The sequence below is a fragment of the Protopterus annectens genome, chromosome 11.part0, assembly GCF_019279795.1.
Source record: "Protopterus annectens isolate FY-2018-M chromosome 11.part0, PAN1.0, whole genome shotgun sequence".
Classification (NCBI taxonomy): domain Eukaryota; kingdom Metazoa; phylum Chordata; order Ceratodontiformes; family Protopteridae; genus Protopterus; species Protopterus annectens.
Window position 1 is genome coordinate 1,506,520,971 of NC_056745.1, and position 17,657 is coordinate 1,506,538,627.

A 17,657-nucleotide genomic window follows, 5' to 3' on the forward strand; every position below is an offset into this window, starting at 1 on the left:
CATCAGATAGACCACGACCAGGAACAATGACATCTACCACACTCTGTACACAGGCCAAGGTACATATTAACAATACACACACTGTAAACAATCACCATAAGTACACAGACCTCAGTACTATACACACATGCGCCACAGAGGTAGGGTGTTCTAAGATTGGCTAACTGTGCTTCTAAGGTGGATGACATCAGTAGGCCCTGAAAAGGTTGCCAATGGGGGGGGTTAACAGGTTTTTAAAACTGTATAATCATCACACACAGGCAAGACAACCATACTGCTGCAAGGGGATACACTTACACACACACATACACTCACAGAGTTGGTGATTTTGAGAATAGAACTCCTACCTATCTAGCTATATATACTATAGTGCTAAATACTTATTGCATGTACCACAGAGCTTACATGTCTGGAGAGTGTCTCAATGTGCTTTTAAGGTGGATGACATCAGCAGGCCCTGTAAAGTAAGCCAACATGGGGGTTAAGAGGTAGGCACAGGCCTGAAAATGTATTAGCATTGCACACACATGGGCAAAACAGACACACTGCTACAAGGGGATATACTTACCCATACACACACGCACAGAGTTGCCCTTGTTGGCATTATAGCTCCTACCTATCTAGTTATATAGAGTATAGTACTACAGGGCTTATGTGTTTGAAGAGCATCTGTCAATGCTGAAGGGGTGGATGACATCAGCAGCTGTTGCCAGGGGGGGCATTGTTGAGGAGGACACTAGTCACAGGACCATAAAATGATTGACCATTGCACAGACATAGGCCAGCTGGGCATGTGTATCAAGCTGTATGTGGAATATCTACACACAAACACATACACCTACACACACACACACACACACACACACACACACACACACACACACACACACACACACACACACACACACACAGTGGCTGATAAGAGATTAGAACCCCTACATATCTACCAATACACACTACAGCTCACCAGCCTAGTTGCACACCCCACTGGTAACAATTAGTGTGCAAGTGGCTGCAGTACTACATCGCTCTATACCTTTTTGTGTGTGTCTCTCCCCCTGTCTCTCTATATATGTCCAGGTTATGTCATCAAATATAACCCCTACTATACATAACATGTGTAGCAGTCTGATATCTCACTGGCTTGTTATCAGATATGATGTCAAGAAATAGGATGTACAGCACATACGCACCTCTTACTGCATGACATATGTACAAAGGTTGGCAGAGTTGTGACTGGAGGCACAAACACAGGGCCATTATTGACATGTTGCTGTAATAACCTCATACATTTACTGTTGTAACAGGGTTTGTTGCAACATATGTCCTATGAGGGATATGAAGTCAGTAACTCTCACGGCTGTCACCATCTACAGACTGCAATCCTCACACTACTTTCTGTAGTTCACAGATAGGTGCTCTGTGGGTAACACATGAAACCAAAGGCACCACACACTGCCCAGTCTGCAGATGACCCTACTAATGGGGGTTTCCTCATAAACATAGCACTGACATGACAGGTATTAAAACATGTAGGACAGCCATATCCACACACACCCTGTTAAACCAACATTACTCCAATTGCAGTATAGCAGCACTTACAGTCTGTAGTCAAGTCAGGCACATCTCTCTCATGTGTGTTGGCCTGTTTCCACAGTGTATGTTGTTAGAGGTAAATCCCCAATCCATCTGTTATGCTGTTTGCCAAACAACCGATCTAGTTCCTGCTCACAGTGAATGAAACGGCCCACTACCAACATGATGTTCCTAGATATTGGAGTGTGTTTCCAAGCAATTGGCTATGGGAATGTTACCACAGCTGTTCCACATGTAATCAGCTAGAGGAGGGCTGCAATTCATGCAGAGGCCATCAGCTGATCATGAGCATCACTTACAATACACATGCTGCTGCCTAAGCAAAGCAGGTGTAGGTCTCCACATCCACCAGAGAGGGAGTGAGAGAGGCAGACAGAGGCAAAGTAAAGTCAGGGAGGGGTGGGAAAGTAAAACTTAAGCATGTTTGTGTCACACACCTACCGGCACAGGGTATCAAACCCCTGATGACTATGTAGTGCTATCACATTTGTATGCAGTTATCAGATGTGCCATATAGGTCACATGTTAAGGAGCCCTCAAAACATATATGTGATGGTGAGTGGCATCTGCAACAGGGATATGGTAGCTATATGGTAGGTGTAGTACACGTGCCTGTCCATATGAACAGGTGCCAGTATCAACACAGCCACACTCTCACAGACACACAAACACATAAACACACATGGCATGGCCAGGAATACAACTCCTCACTAATGAGATTAACACAACACATTACTGTGCAGGTATCACATGCAACACATGAGTCATACAGAGGTTATATGGGAAAAGGGTATGTGTAATTGTCTGTCATTGGAAAGCATGCTTCAGTATGCCAATGGGGGTTGTAGTGAGTGTGAATGTAATCATACGCATCATACATCACACACACACACACACACACACACACACACACACACACACACACACACACACACACACACACACACACACACACACACACACACACACACACGGTGCCAGTACTGACATGCTTGGGTGCATTGCTTCATGGGTGTTGTCTGGTCAGTTGTGCCAGACAGTTATACAAGGCTATGCAATGGGTAGACCTTGGCATCAGCCCACATGATACTGGTCTGAATTGTGGCTCACAGGTGTAGTTTCAGGATTTGCCCACACAGGTGGGTATTGTATTCACCATCCAGTCACCTGGGTGACTATTATGTGTGGCCACTGCTGTGCATTGCTTGCCATGTATGTGTTCCTTAGTCCATGGCATGGACGGTGTCTGGGATGTGCACACCTCCCACATGCATGTACAGTGACATATGGAACTGCACCTGGAGTGTCTGGCCCATGTTGTGTACACGGATTATCACCAGATATGCCAGTCCTGGCCTCATGTAGCAGAAATTGGTAATGGACAGCTGGTTTACCCTGTACATACATTGATAGCATGACACTGGCATTCCATGGTGTCACTTGCATCTGTCCACACAGGGCATATTTTTAGGCATGGTATGTTCTATGTGGGTCACATTTGATGGCATCACAAGTGTTGCAGGTGTCCAGTGGGGAACACAGGGAAGGTGCACTGTCAGCATATACGTGCCTATTGGACAGATGAACAGGGTGCCATACCCACAGTAGCCCACTGCAATCACACCATAGTTACTATCAATGGGCAATATGGAGGGTGCTACCAACATAGCAGCTGTTGCCTAGGCAAGTGTGTGTGTGTGTGTGTGTGTGTGTGTGTGTGTATGTGTGTATGAGACATGGGTTGAGAGTGTTCTCTGGGTAATACTAGGGTTGCTAACCTTGTTTGCCTGGCCTTGATGTCACATGTATGGGTATACATCTGTTATCCCTGTATGGTGGACATTGTGATATATACTAGGGTTACCATATAAGAAATTTGCAAAACCCACTCCACATTGAGCCCAGTTGTTACACACTCACAACCACCTCCACACAGGATACGAGTTACAAACATAGACAGACACAGACACACACACACACACACACACACACACACACACACACACACACACACACACACACACACACACACACCCCTGTAATGTCTGGGATTAGAACTCCTACCTCACTAGTTTATTACACTACATCACTACACAGTTATAGGATGTGCCATGGAAATTACTGAAGTACTCCTTCCCCAAAGGTGTATTTCACATTGGATGACATCAGCAAGATTGCCAGAGTAGGGTATTTGAATCGTAGTGAGTGTGGCTAAGCTAAAACGCATTGCTTCCTACACAGACATTGAAACACACACAAAACATCCACAACCGACATGTGTGGGAATAGAACCGCTACCAGAGTTCTATATCACACTACAGCATGAAGCTGTTATAGGATGCACACCACGGGGATTACTAGAGTACACCTTCTCCAAAGATGTATTTCACAATGAATGACATCAGCAGGATTGCCAAAGTAGGACATTTGAATTGTAGTGAGTGTGGCTAGGCTAAAATGCATTGTTCCCTACCCAGAGACATACACACACTTGCTATGTCTGGGATTAGAACTCCTACCTAATTACTTTATCAAACTACATCAGTACACAGTTATAAGATGTGCCACATAGATTTCTGGGATACACCTTTCCAAAAGGTGTATTTCATAGTGTATGACATTAGCAGCCTTGACAAAGTAGGGCAATTGAATTGTAGTGAGTGTGACTAGCCTAAAAAGCATTACTCTCTACACAGATGGTGACACATATACACACACACACACACACACACACACACACACACACACACACACACACACACACACACACACACACACACACACACACACACACACACACACACACACACACACACAGTTGCCATGTCTGTGATTAGAACTCCTACCTAACTAGTTTATCACACTACAGCAGTACACAGTTATAGGAAGTGCCATGGAGATTCCTGGTCTACACCTTTCACAAGGGTGCATTTCAAAGTGGATGACCTCAGCAGGCTTGTCATAGTATGGCTATGGGGAGGGCAGTGTGTGTGCATGGGTCATAACTCATTCATCTAGAGGTTGACTCACCACATGCGGGCACATGCAGGGTTATATTCCACAGGTACGTGTATATAGCCGCTAGATGACTACTTCCTTGTACAGTCATGTTGCACAGCTATCACTTGCACCACATAGTCCATCATGCTGACAGATACCGGTGGCTAAGGTCTACAGTGAGTGATATCCAAACCGCATGTGGTTGTATCCACTTGACTGTGTGCTGGGTGGGACAGGCATCATAATGGATGGCCCCTTGGGACAGTCACGCTATTCCACACATCTGTGTATGTCTACTTTTGGCTTATTATAGTGTGTTGTCCATGGATATATGCCTGTACTCCTATCCAGTGTGTGTGCAAAGCATGAGTGCTGCATACTGAGGAGTGTCTGCACTAACATCTGCAAATGCCAGATATGTCTGGTCCACTGTTGTTTGCAGACATGGCCTTCATTTGTTTAAGTGTTTGGGCATGCCCAGTATGACCTTTCGGTATGTTGTTGGCTGACATTGCCCTCATTTCTCTGTGTGTGAGCATGCCCAGTATGCCCTTCTGTATTCAATGTGTGGATCGATTCCAGGTTGTTTGTACTGCAGTGCAGACCTTTGTGTTGTACACCTACAGGTTGCATACTGTTTCTGCAGGGTATCCATCAATCATTAGGCAATATGGGGAAAAACTGTGCAGGGGATAGTGTGTACTGTAGATGATTGTGTCTGGGCTGCTTCAGCTGCATGATGCTGCTGTTAGCAGAGAACATTCAGACAAGTGTACTGTTATACACAGTGATGTTTTCTGTCCTCATGTACTGTCAGGTGAACATTCTTGCTCACAGTGATGACTTGTGGGACAAGGGTGACTGCAACTGTGTCTGGTATTGTGGGCAGACACCTAAGTATTCATGGTAATTATGCCATTCTGGAGGGGGGTTGTAAACACTTGGTGCTGGTTTTGTGTATCCAATTCAGCACCTTGATACAGTGCTGGCAGAGGATTCCATACTTGTCTGCCCATCAACATGGCAGTATGGTCTTATCTTGCTGTGGCAGTATCTCACAGCTTTACAGATTTTTCACCTTAGCCAGAGGCAGGGGCCATGGCTCAGGACATTTACCCTATTATGGTGTACGGGCAGGTGTATGGCCACCCATTTATGTGTTTGCAGCCAGAGATAGTGTGCGAACAGCTTGGTGTCTGACCCTGCACATTCCATGCTGCCCATGCTCCCACACCCCCCTCTGTTATTCTAACCTCTTACATACATTATGCATACATTCTGTGATACTTTCCCTAAGGGTATTACCACATCACAGGTGTGTGTAGGTGTTGGTCCACAGTTCATGCAGTGGGACATGGTGGACATGTTACTGTGGTTTGCCCACATGGCCTTGCATATGGCTTAAATGGAGTGTGTTATGTTGTTATTTGGGTGTCCATGACATAACATGCATTGGCAGTACATGTGAGACATGGGCCTTTGGCAGGTGCCTGTGGGGAATTAAATATTGATGCAGGCCAGATGTGGCAGGCTGTTGCATTCTGTCAGTCCTATAGTCCCAGACCACCATACAGTATATTCCCCTGGGGTGACAGGGTAGATGCGATAGTTGTTCATGCCAATACCTTCTATCAGTCTTGATCAAGTGGTGTGGATGCTGTTAGGGTGCTACCTTCAGCTAGGGACATACCTGCATGGGACACCTGCAATGCATGCTGCAATCTTCCAGTATTGCCATATACAGGTGGAGTCATGCTGTACTCATTCTCCACAGCAGAGATATTGCCAGAGAGGTGCCTGTGGGTGGTGTTTGCGTGGTGGGATGCATGTGTGCTATGGACACTGCATGCATCTGACACACAGACATGCATGGGGCATTACAGCTATGCTGGCATGTGCAGGTACATCAGCTGATTCCCAATATGTCAGCCCTACCTCCTTTGTGATCTGCAGGTGTTCAGGCAGACATCACCGGTATCCCCTACTACAGGTCCTGTTACTGTGATGCATACCTGTATGTACAAATCCAAGGGTGTCACCATTTCACAGTGACACAATATATACTGTATGTCTGGGGTACTTTCCCCCAGTGTACTGCTTATATATCTAGCCCAACAGCCATGCCATGTCAGTCTTTCAGATGGTGACACATATTACCACTATACATTTACAATGGCTTACTGCTAGCATGTGTTATACTGGTGGGGATTGTCTTTGGCACTACAGTCATGAGGGCTTGTCCCTGTTATCAGCAGTAGTGGGCAATGGCCACCAGGTCTTACTTCAACATGCATACATACATACTGACCACGTACACATTTTGAATCACACACCATCCTAACACACACAAGACCTGCATATTGTGCAAATGCTACAACCTATCCTGCTACCTTGGCCACCTCTGGCCATCTGTGCTCCACTCGCATTATACCTACTCATACTTGTTACTAAATTTCTACGCAGGATTGGGGGGACACACCTGACTGTCTCTACATGTCTACATGGGAGTGGGAGGCACATTTCTACATAAGATCATGGGGGGGACACCTGACTGTTTTTACATGTTTACACAGGATTGGGGGGGCACACCTGACTGTTACTACATTTCTACACATGATAGGGGGGCACACCTTACTGTTTCTACATATCTACATAGATGGGTGGGGAACACCTGGCACATGCACACATTTCCTATGACTGTAGTGGTATGTCAGGTACTCAATTTCATTCTGTATTCTAACCTATCATACTGACTAGAGGCATATCAGTGTACTACAGGTCTTAGCTTTGGTTGCCCAACATCCCACTGCCTGACCTGCTGTAGTCTGTCTGTGTAGGCCTGGGGAGGGGGGAGGTTACCCATAGGCATCATTCAGAGGCCATAGCACAGGCTCTGTTTGGGTTTGTCTACACCTGTCCTGCTGGCTGAGACTGTTGTTGGGTATGTGAACCTCCCTGACTGTCATGTGTGAGTCATATGGACACACATGTCTCCCAGCACATTTCCTGCAGTGGGTTTTGTCACCCTGTGTAGTACTGTCTACTATGGTGACTCCAGTATGTGTTACAGATGTCATGGTGCCACTATGGGTGTCTACTATCTGCTGCCATAACATTCAACCACCCAATTTCCTTGCATGCTCACATCCATACCATAGATACAGGTAACGACACATTCTATTCCATTTGGCAATTGGTAGGTTGACCTGACAGTTGATGGAGGGGAGGCCCCTGTGGTTGATGTAGGCCCTACCATGATAATTGGGTGGTGCTTGATGCATATGTGCGTGCAGTTTATAGCACCCACTACCTCAGGTTATTCTGCTATTTGGTGGAAGAGATGCATATTGCTGGCCAACACCTAATGTGTGTTGAAGAAATATACGTGCTCACTGGCATGTGCTGACATGGCATCCAGGAACTGACGAAATACTCTGGATGCTGATGCCTGTGAGATCCCCATGATATTCCCAGTTGAGTTTTGGCTAGTCAGTATTCCTAGGCCTATACATACATTGGTATCCACTGGGAGGGGTTCCCCTAGGTCAGTTTGATGTGTCAGGCATAGCCGGCACAGCTCAACAATTTGCTGTAGGAGGTCCCTGTCCATCCTATAGTGCTCCACCATCTCTAGCTCATGTAGTCCCTGGTAGGTTACCTTGGGTCTGTACGCTCTTCTCCATCTCCTCACTGTGGGTTGATCGGCAGCATTCACATCCTCACCACCCTCACCCTCTTTCACATGTTCTATGTTGCCTGCTACAGCCTCTATCATTTTGCAGTTTTGTTTGTTAAAAGTTACCCATTTGTATACACCAGTGGTGTAGAGTATGGTAAAAACCAGAGGGGAAGGTCTTTGCATAGTTTATAGTAGTGTTCTGAGCTGGGCTGGTCTGCTGCTTGTGTAATTGGCTGATTCTGATACATTCCACCTGCCAGCTATGCTAGTTCTCCTTGACCACCTTCCTACTGCTGTTTTCTCTTCCCATTGCCTTCCTGTTTAAGCCCGGGGGCATGCTGTGCAAACAGTGTGCTCAAATGTGCACAGAGCTGCTATTTCTTGGTTTAACTTTTGTTTTCTTCCTTTAAAACCCAATGCCTGGCACGCACACCCGCTTAAGCAATGTAAAGCATGCTGGGCAGATTCAGACACACCCCTTTTCTTAGCTGTGCTAAGCTAGCAGTAAACCCGAACCACAGTGCTCCAATCCACTTACAGTATGCCTGACACACCCTTCCATGATCTCAGCTACCTTCTAGGATTGCACCAAGCTATTCCTACTCTTACAACTGTTATCATTCCCCTCATTTGCATAGGATTGCCTGCTAATGCATAGTTACATGTCTCACACTGAGCCTCCCCCCTTAGCAAGCACTACTCACTGACCATGTTGCCTTCTTCCTTCCATTGACTTGCATGGCAGAATAGTGATTTTAGTTAGAATGCTTATTTTAGGTTTATTTTATTATTTTCCCCCAATCCCGTTTGCGTGCCACTGCCCTACGCTTAAACAGCCGAGATTGGTTAAAAAAAATAAATGTTGATTTTTGTATTTTTTGGCTGTTTGCAATGCCAATGGCCTTATACCTGGCCATTGGCATGCTTCCTGACTGATATGCAGCCTTTATTTGGAGCTGTCACAGCTCCATTTTGGATTTTGCAGAAATGTACCTGTTTACTAACTGAGTACATTTCTGCAGATTGCACTAGTCCTGCACATCCGGTTTCAAGCTTCCTGGATCACAAATTCACCTCATTTGCATGTATTTCTCCTGCAAATGGGGTGATTTGCATACAGGGACTTAGTCCATGCAGGACTAGTGCAGGAGCGCTCATGCACGCCCCTGCAGTCTGTTCCTAGATCACACGGTAGACATATTGCCTGCTAGAGCTCCTGCACTGATCCCTGCATGCTGTGCAAGGCATACAGAATCTGAAGGACAGTATGTAAAACTAGGAACATTGCCCATAGTGCAATATTTAACTGTAATAAACTTTACATTGACAATGCAATCAGAGCTAGTAGTGACAGAGTTTTGGAAAAATAAGAATGCTATTGAGTAGCATAATGTGAATAAAACATTGTTTTCGGAATAAACAAGTTGGCACTTAAATTTAAATGCAAGAAGTGTGTTTGGACTAAATGATTCTATTGTGTAAAGCCTTGATTGAAGTTACATATAAAGAAAGAAAGAAACAATTTGTTGAAATTAATTAGCTTCACCAAATGGCTCTTTAATTGGTGTCGGTTTGTGATTTCTTCTGATTTAATATGTGCTTAATTTTAGATATATTTAATTGAATTACTGAGGTTAATGCCCTTTTTAATGCCTGATGAAAAATGCAAATTTCTTTGAAAGCTATTTTTATTTATTAGATTTATTTGAGTTATTCCATGTCTGTCTGCCTGGGCTACTTGTTGTACACTAAGTTTATTGTGTGCACTGTTTGCAAGCATTTTAATTGGATAAAATAATTTAGTTTTTTATACAATTTTATAAAAATTACCCTTGTTTTCTTTGTTGTAACTAATAAAATATTACTTAGAGGTTAATAACTGTTGCCTTATAAAGATGATTTTATGCTAAACTATATAGAGTTTATTTCTTATTGCTATTTTATAAACAAACCTGAAGTGAGACATTTGTTCCAGTTGACTTATCAGTTAGCAAATAAATATTTGAAAGGAAATAAAGAAATGGTTCCATACCTGTGGGGCAGTGAGAGCAGCATTGTGCCTCTTGTATAATAACCTTGTCCTACAGGTCCATGGTTTAATCCTTACCTAACTTCTAGTCACACTTATTATATGGTGTTTGCCACAGGTTCATAGAGTCATAGGTATGTTCTAGGCTACTGACACTTGGAGATCTTTAGATATTTAGGCCTGCATTCCCATGAAAATGTAACTATAATATCCCATCAAAATTTTAACTCTTATATTTTCAGTATGAAATACCCATAGACGGCTAGAACCTTTATATATTGCCCTTATCTATGAGAAGCAAAGGTGCTAAAACAGGGGTGAATCTCAGGTTACTAATTCATGAATCCAGATTATAGCTGAGTATTGCTTTATATGGAGAGGAAGGTGATTCTGAAAGACTAGATTTCTATGTCATACATATATATCCTGCCAACATGTCTTACTTATGCTGCAAAGGAGATTGCCGTGTCTTCAGCTGATGATTATCATCCCCCATTGGCCTTGTGGATGTGCAGAGGGTGTCACAGGATAATGGACTGCTGAGGCTCAGTACTGGAGGCAGGGATTGCTCCCTAGTAGCCTGCATGATTCACAGAAGAGGGAAAAGGCTGTGAGAAGGTCCACTTAGTTTTTATACTTTAGGCCATTGATTTTCTTAAATGAAAAGTGCTGTGGGCATTCAAGTTGTGTCAGACGTTTGGACTAGTACACACTGAAGAAGGCATTATACTCAGTGACTGGCTTGATGTGTGCAGAATAAAATGGACTGATCACATCTGTTGATTTGGATGCCATACACTCAGTTATAAGTTGTGCATTAAAAAGCGTCTTTCTTACAACAGTGGATATGTGGTGATCAAACCAGAGTTCATTGTCTATATAGGTTCCCAGGGCTTTGACTAATGGATCTCTTGTTAGGGGTGCATTATCCATGTGATAGTTACAATGGACTTCTTGCTTGCTAATGGGAACTATTGTACATTTCTTGGCATTTAGTTTTAATTCATGGTTTTGAAACCTGTATCTCACCCAGTGGATAGCAAACTGGCTCACTGACAGGACCCAGGAAGCTAGAATTGGACAGTCCACCTCTACAAATGCCAAAAAATGCATAATAGTATCCTTTGGGAAGTCATCCATCCCTGGTAACTATCATATTGACAATAAACCTCTTAGAGTTGACCCAGTAGTCAGGGACTTAGGGACACACATAGATAGTAATCTAGCCTTTAATCATCACATGTCTACAGTGATGAGGAAATCTTTCAATATTGCACAACTTATAAACAAAGGTATGGCATCTAAGTCCAAGGAAGTCATTGTTCCACTGCATTCGACATTCATCAGACCTATCATTGAATACAATGCCTCTTTGGTAATCACCTAACTGAGCATTTACAACAACTGGAACATCCACAGAGGTTCTTCACTAAAACAATACAGGGCATAAATAATATGTCATATACAGACTGCCTCAAGGTCCTATCCCTGTATTCTGTCTCCTAAGGTCTTTTGAGGGGAGATCTGTGCCTAGCATACAGGGCATTGTCAGACCCCACTCACAAAACCCTGCATTAAACTGTACATATACTACTAGCTATCCACTTACCTTAACCTAACCCTAAGGTCCCTAACTAACGCACACTCATGTTACCCACTCCCTAACCCTAAGGTCCCTAACTAATGCACACTCACCTTACCCACTCCCTAACCCTAAGGTCCCTAACTAATGCACACTCACCTTACCCGCTCCCTAACCCTAAGGTCCATAACTAATGCACACTCAACCTTACCCGCTCCCTAATCCTAAGGTCCCTAACTATGGCACACTCACCTTACCCGCTCCCTAACCCTAAGGTCCCTAACTATCGCACACTCACCTTACCCGCTCCCTATCCCTAAGGTCCCTAACTATCACCCACTCACTTTACTTCGGTCCGTTCGCACACTTACCTTAACCTGGTCAGTCACCTTCGCACCACAGTCGAGGAAATAGTGAAGTCGCAGAAACGGCCCACCGAATACTTTCCCTAGGAAATTATTCAGTGTTCTGCAGCTTTGCTATTTCAAGTGCTGGCTGAATGGGGTCGATATTAGAACATTCAATGTTTTAACACTTTGATGTTCTAATATGGATCCCTGAAACTGATCTTCTGGAGTGCATCACTAGTGACCAGGTCTTTTAGAGGAGGTAGAGGTGTACACTAACATTTCCTATTTTAATTTATGATCAATTTTGCTACCCAAGAAATTCCAATAGGTGTGTTGTCTATTTTGTTTGTATTTGTATTTATTTATTATTTCAATTTGATAACCAGGTAAGTAAACTAGTGTATTGACCCTTTTTCAGTCGCACCTCAAGTATAAAAGTACAACAGATAAACATAAAACTGAGCAAATAATAAAACAGGGTCACAAGCAAAGGCTTATAGCATAATACATACGCAATGAAAAAGTAGACATAATAAACTATTGTACAAGTTGTGTAAGAAACATAGTATACAACTTAACATAGAATAGTGAATGTAAGTTGTGATAGTTAAAACAAATAAAGAACTATTGTGTTATATCAAACTGGCATAGCCAATATCACAAAATCATTTGCACTCAGCTTCCTTATGAAAGAGCTCCCTCATGTTTTCCATAAATTATTTCTATGCTAGCTTTTTTTTATTTCTGTAAGTAGATGGTTCTGCATAGCTGGTCTTAGTCTACAGAATTTGTTTTCTTCATTTTCTAGTTTGAATCTAGTTCTGACTACAGTGAGAGTGTACATTCTTGGCTGCTTATAATAGAGTAGTATGGCTCCTTAATTTGCAGTAGGAGGGTAGCCCAGTGTAGGAATTTTAAATGTTAGTGTGTTAAGCAGGAAGGAGGTTCTGTTTATAATGGGAAGCCTATGCACTTTCTTTCTAATAAGGTACAGCTGTGATAATTTCTGGCTGCTAAAAGGGCAAATGTGAATACCTTATTTTCTGTTATTCTAGTTTTTGAGCTGAATGAAGGGATGTAAGTAATAGGGCATATTCAGTCACTGCAATTAGAACGTTTTTGACTATGGTCATATACGAAATTCTCCTCACATGTAACTTTTTTAGTATTCTGATTTTTAACAAAAGAAAAAGAAATGCTTGCTGATCAGGTATATACCCCGGATTTACTATTCCTCCATGCAGGACTAGCGCCATGCATAGTAATGAGGTGCTCTGCCTGAGCTCCTAATCGTACATGGAGCGTGAAAGAGTGCGGGGGGCATGTCTGAGAGTAGAGCTCTCAGAATATACACTCCCCCGCAATGAAGAACAGCAGAAAGGAGTAAGAAACGAGCAAGACCGTTCATTGTTGTCCTCATATCCCCACCAACAGTCCCCCTTGTGTGCAGCAGTGGTGCAGCAGTTAACACTGTCACCTCACAGCAAGAGGTTCACCGGTTCGATTCTCGGCTGGGGTGCCTTCTGTGTGGAGTTTGCATGTTCTCCCTGTGTTCGCGTGGGTTTCCTCTGGGTACTTCCTCCCACATTCCAAAGACATGCATCTGGAGCATTTCTCCCCGGGCCTCCGCTGAAAACAGGCTCTGTGGAACCTAGTCGGACTTTCCTGGTCAACAAATGATAAATAAAAAAAAAATAAAATAAATAACAGCAAAAGTATACAGAAATAAAATGAACAAACCCTTTATTTTTTTAAATACAATTAAAGCTAACCGTAGGTGCATGGGTGTGCCCATCGCTTAGCTATGGTTAATGCAGCTTAAATGGCTGAAGAGTATAACAAGGAAGATATATGCAAATGAAGCAGCATAGCAATAGTGGAGTAGGCAGAGCATTCGCCTTTTGAGTAGGCATTCCCAGTTCGAGTCCCACTGCAGCACATTCCATTTTCCATGGCAAAACATGTTATGACTAATATTTATGTTGCATAACCCACTAAATAGCATATATTTGCGAACTAGAGTACTGCAGTAAATGCACATGTGAGATGTTAGTATCATAGTGACTAAAGCACTAGTAAGCAGGTTTAAACACTAATAAGCAGTAGTAAGCATATTTAAGCACTAGTAAGCAAGCTCAAGCCTGTTTGTGCAGGGGTAAGCAATGCACACACAGGGTAAGCAATTCTGAAGCTAACTCTCTGTAAGCAGATGTAACCAGAGGTTAGCAGTGCTTACCGTCATGCAAACCCGTGCAAACCTGCTTACAAATGCTCAAACATGCCTTAATCACTCTGTATCCAATGGCCCTTGTTTTGCCCATCAACAAAATAAACAGCCATGCAAGTCATAAACCCAGAACCCTATACACCATAGTCACAGTCTTAACCACCAAGCCATCACAGAAGTACAGAAGAATGAGGTATCAGCAGACAAGTTCTCACCATAGTAAAACAAAACTGAACCTGTGAAAGGAATCAGTATACAGATATGTGTGTCTTAACCCACTACATAACATAAATATGTGTACTGGAGTACAGAAGTAAGCCCAGAAGTCAGGTGTAATTGTAATAGAGAGTTGAAGTCCCCATTAAAACACAAGTACCCCATACAGTTTATGTACACATGAATCATGGATATCAGGCATACATATAAGGTGTGATGAATAATAAATCAATGCCAAAAATGAATTATAATGCAAAGTCTAATGTAAGCAACCCTAAGCATTGCACAGGCCAGCTTAGGAGATGTAAGCAATGTGTAGGCCAGCTAACTCACTGTGCCCAGTGTTATACAACTTTAAACAATGACAACCCTAGATAACCAGGTTTGCCCATAGCCTAGCCTTTTTAAAACTGGCCAATCATGGAAAAGTGTGGGAAATTGGCCCTACTTAAACCCAAGAGGTGGGAATACATCTCATAACTGGTTGTAGCTTCCCCTTGCAGGCACCATGTCAGGAAGGGTAGAAGGTGTGCACTTTCGGGGGCAGTGCTGTTGCATCCAGGAGTCCAGAGTCATGGCAGAACTCCTTGTCGAAGACCATGATCAGAGACTGCTGCAGAGCCAGTAGCAGGGCTCCCAATATAAGGCGGTGGCCTGGGACTGTCTTGCCTGTGACTGCACCAGTGCCACTTGCATACTCCAAACTGGTGAGCAGGAAAGGCATCACTATGCTGACCTGAAGCAGCATAAGGGGGACCTCTTGGAGCAGTGGAACCAAGAGGCTAGAGTGGCATGGGATGTTCCAGATGTGTGTAAGTATCACCCCACTATGTGTATAATAATTGCCAGCTCAAGTATATCATGGATAGGTATGGCTAAATATTCCTCTTATGTCTCCCACAGGTGCAATGGAGTGTGCCACAAACCAGGAGGTCCACTTCAGTTGTCTAGCGAGGTTGCGACACGAGGCAGGTCAGTAATACTCATGCATTTACTGTCATAGGGAATAACACTAATAGTAGTAGAAAATTAATTGCCTGTATAAAACCTGTATTGTGCAAGGCAAGTACTGCATACACTAAAGAATATGGCAGGAAGAATCTCATATCATTTGTATGTAAATAAAAGTGTAATAGCCTGACAATAAAGGTCTAACTGCTGGACTGCATATGTATACTCTGGTATCATATGGTAATGTAGTTTTGCAATCATGTAATAGTACTCTTGTATTAAGCAATGTTACCCACACCATGCACCATAAATTGAATGTGTAGGAATGCCTGTTTATGACTGGTGTAATCCCCAGGGGCCATTTAGTACAACTGAGAGACACATAGACAGAAAACAGGTAAAATGCAGACAACAGAACCCAAATAGCACATGCAACTGAGATGTGAACTGTTGTTTTATTAGCAGACACAGCCATGGTTCAAATCCTGGCAGTGGTAGTACTCTGCATACAGAATCATACCCCACAACTGTACAGATATATCCAGAATGTCCAGTAAAGTGGCCCATATCTGTTGCCGAACAACCTGTCCCCCTGGGAAATCAGAGGGATGATACCAGACATATAGGCAGAAAACAGGAAATACAACTGATTGACACACATCTATGAGAACAAAGCTGGCACACTAGCAACACCCCAATACCTTATGAGACTAAGAAGCCACGTATGTCCCATTTACACCCCCAACTTGTCAATCTGTGGTCAGAGTGTGTACAGTAATAGAGTGAGTTGTATGTGCATAATAGTAATATGGAATCTGGTACTGTGTGTGTGGGAACATTCTGGTAGTGCTAATAAACATTCCTCCCACAGGTCTGTCAGATACCAACACTGTGCCCAGAAATACAAGAATGATATCCACTACTGGTACTGTTTACAATGGTATTGTATGGCAGTGCGACTGATGCAGTTGCTTTGAATAATGAGGTATTACACATCACTCTCGCCCACACTGTCCTACAAAATATAACTGTCTAGGAAATCTGTATAACAGGTCAGAGGTCAATATAAGGTCAGAATGCAAAAACACAGGGGATTAATAAGACAGAAAGCAGATAGGAGATGTACAGCAATATCTATATAACAGACACAACTGTGATGGACCGTGTTTAACTGTAGCAGACACAGCCATGGTCTGAATCCTGGGAGTGGAAGTAGGCTACATACAGAATCATACCCCACAACTGTACAGATGAGGACAGAATGTCCAGTATATGGGCCCATATCTGCTGCCTGTCCCACTGGTAAGTCTGTGGGATGATCCCAGATGTTTAGCCAGCAAACAGGGAATACAAGCGATTGTCAAAAATCTATGAGAACAAATCTGTCACTGTAGCAACCCCTGAAATTGTTAGGAGCATAATAAGTCAAGTATGTCCTATCTACACCCCCATGTTGTCAGGCTGTGACCAGAGTGTGTACAGTAACAGAGTGAGATGTATGTGCATAATACTAATGTGTAATCTGGAAGTATGTGTGGCAACAGTCAGGTAGTGCTAACAAACATTGCTCCCACAGGTACCTCAGATACGAACAATGTGCTGAGAAATAAAGAACATTTTAATCTGTACTGGTACTGTTCACTCTGGTATTGTAGTGAATTGCAAGTGTTGCAGTTTCCCTGAATAATAATTTATCACTGATCACTGGCACCTACACTGTGCTACATAATATAACAGTGTAGGAAAGCATGTATATGTGTGTGTCAGGTCACTAAAGGTTGAAGAGGGCAATATATTCTAGATATGTCCCGGCAAACCTGTATGTGGTCAACACATGGCCAGAGTCTGTGCAGAAAGAGTTGGATAGCTATGTGCACAATATCACCCTGGAATCTGGGAGTATGTGTAGAGACAGTTATTGTTAACAAACATTCCCTCCACAGGTATACCAGGTAAGAGGTGTATACTGCAGGTAAAACCAGTTCATGTATAACAATGGCAACAGCCATATCACTGTCCAAACTAAG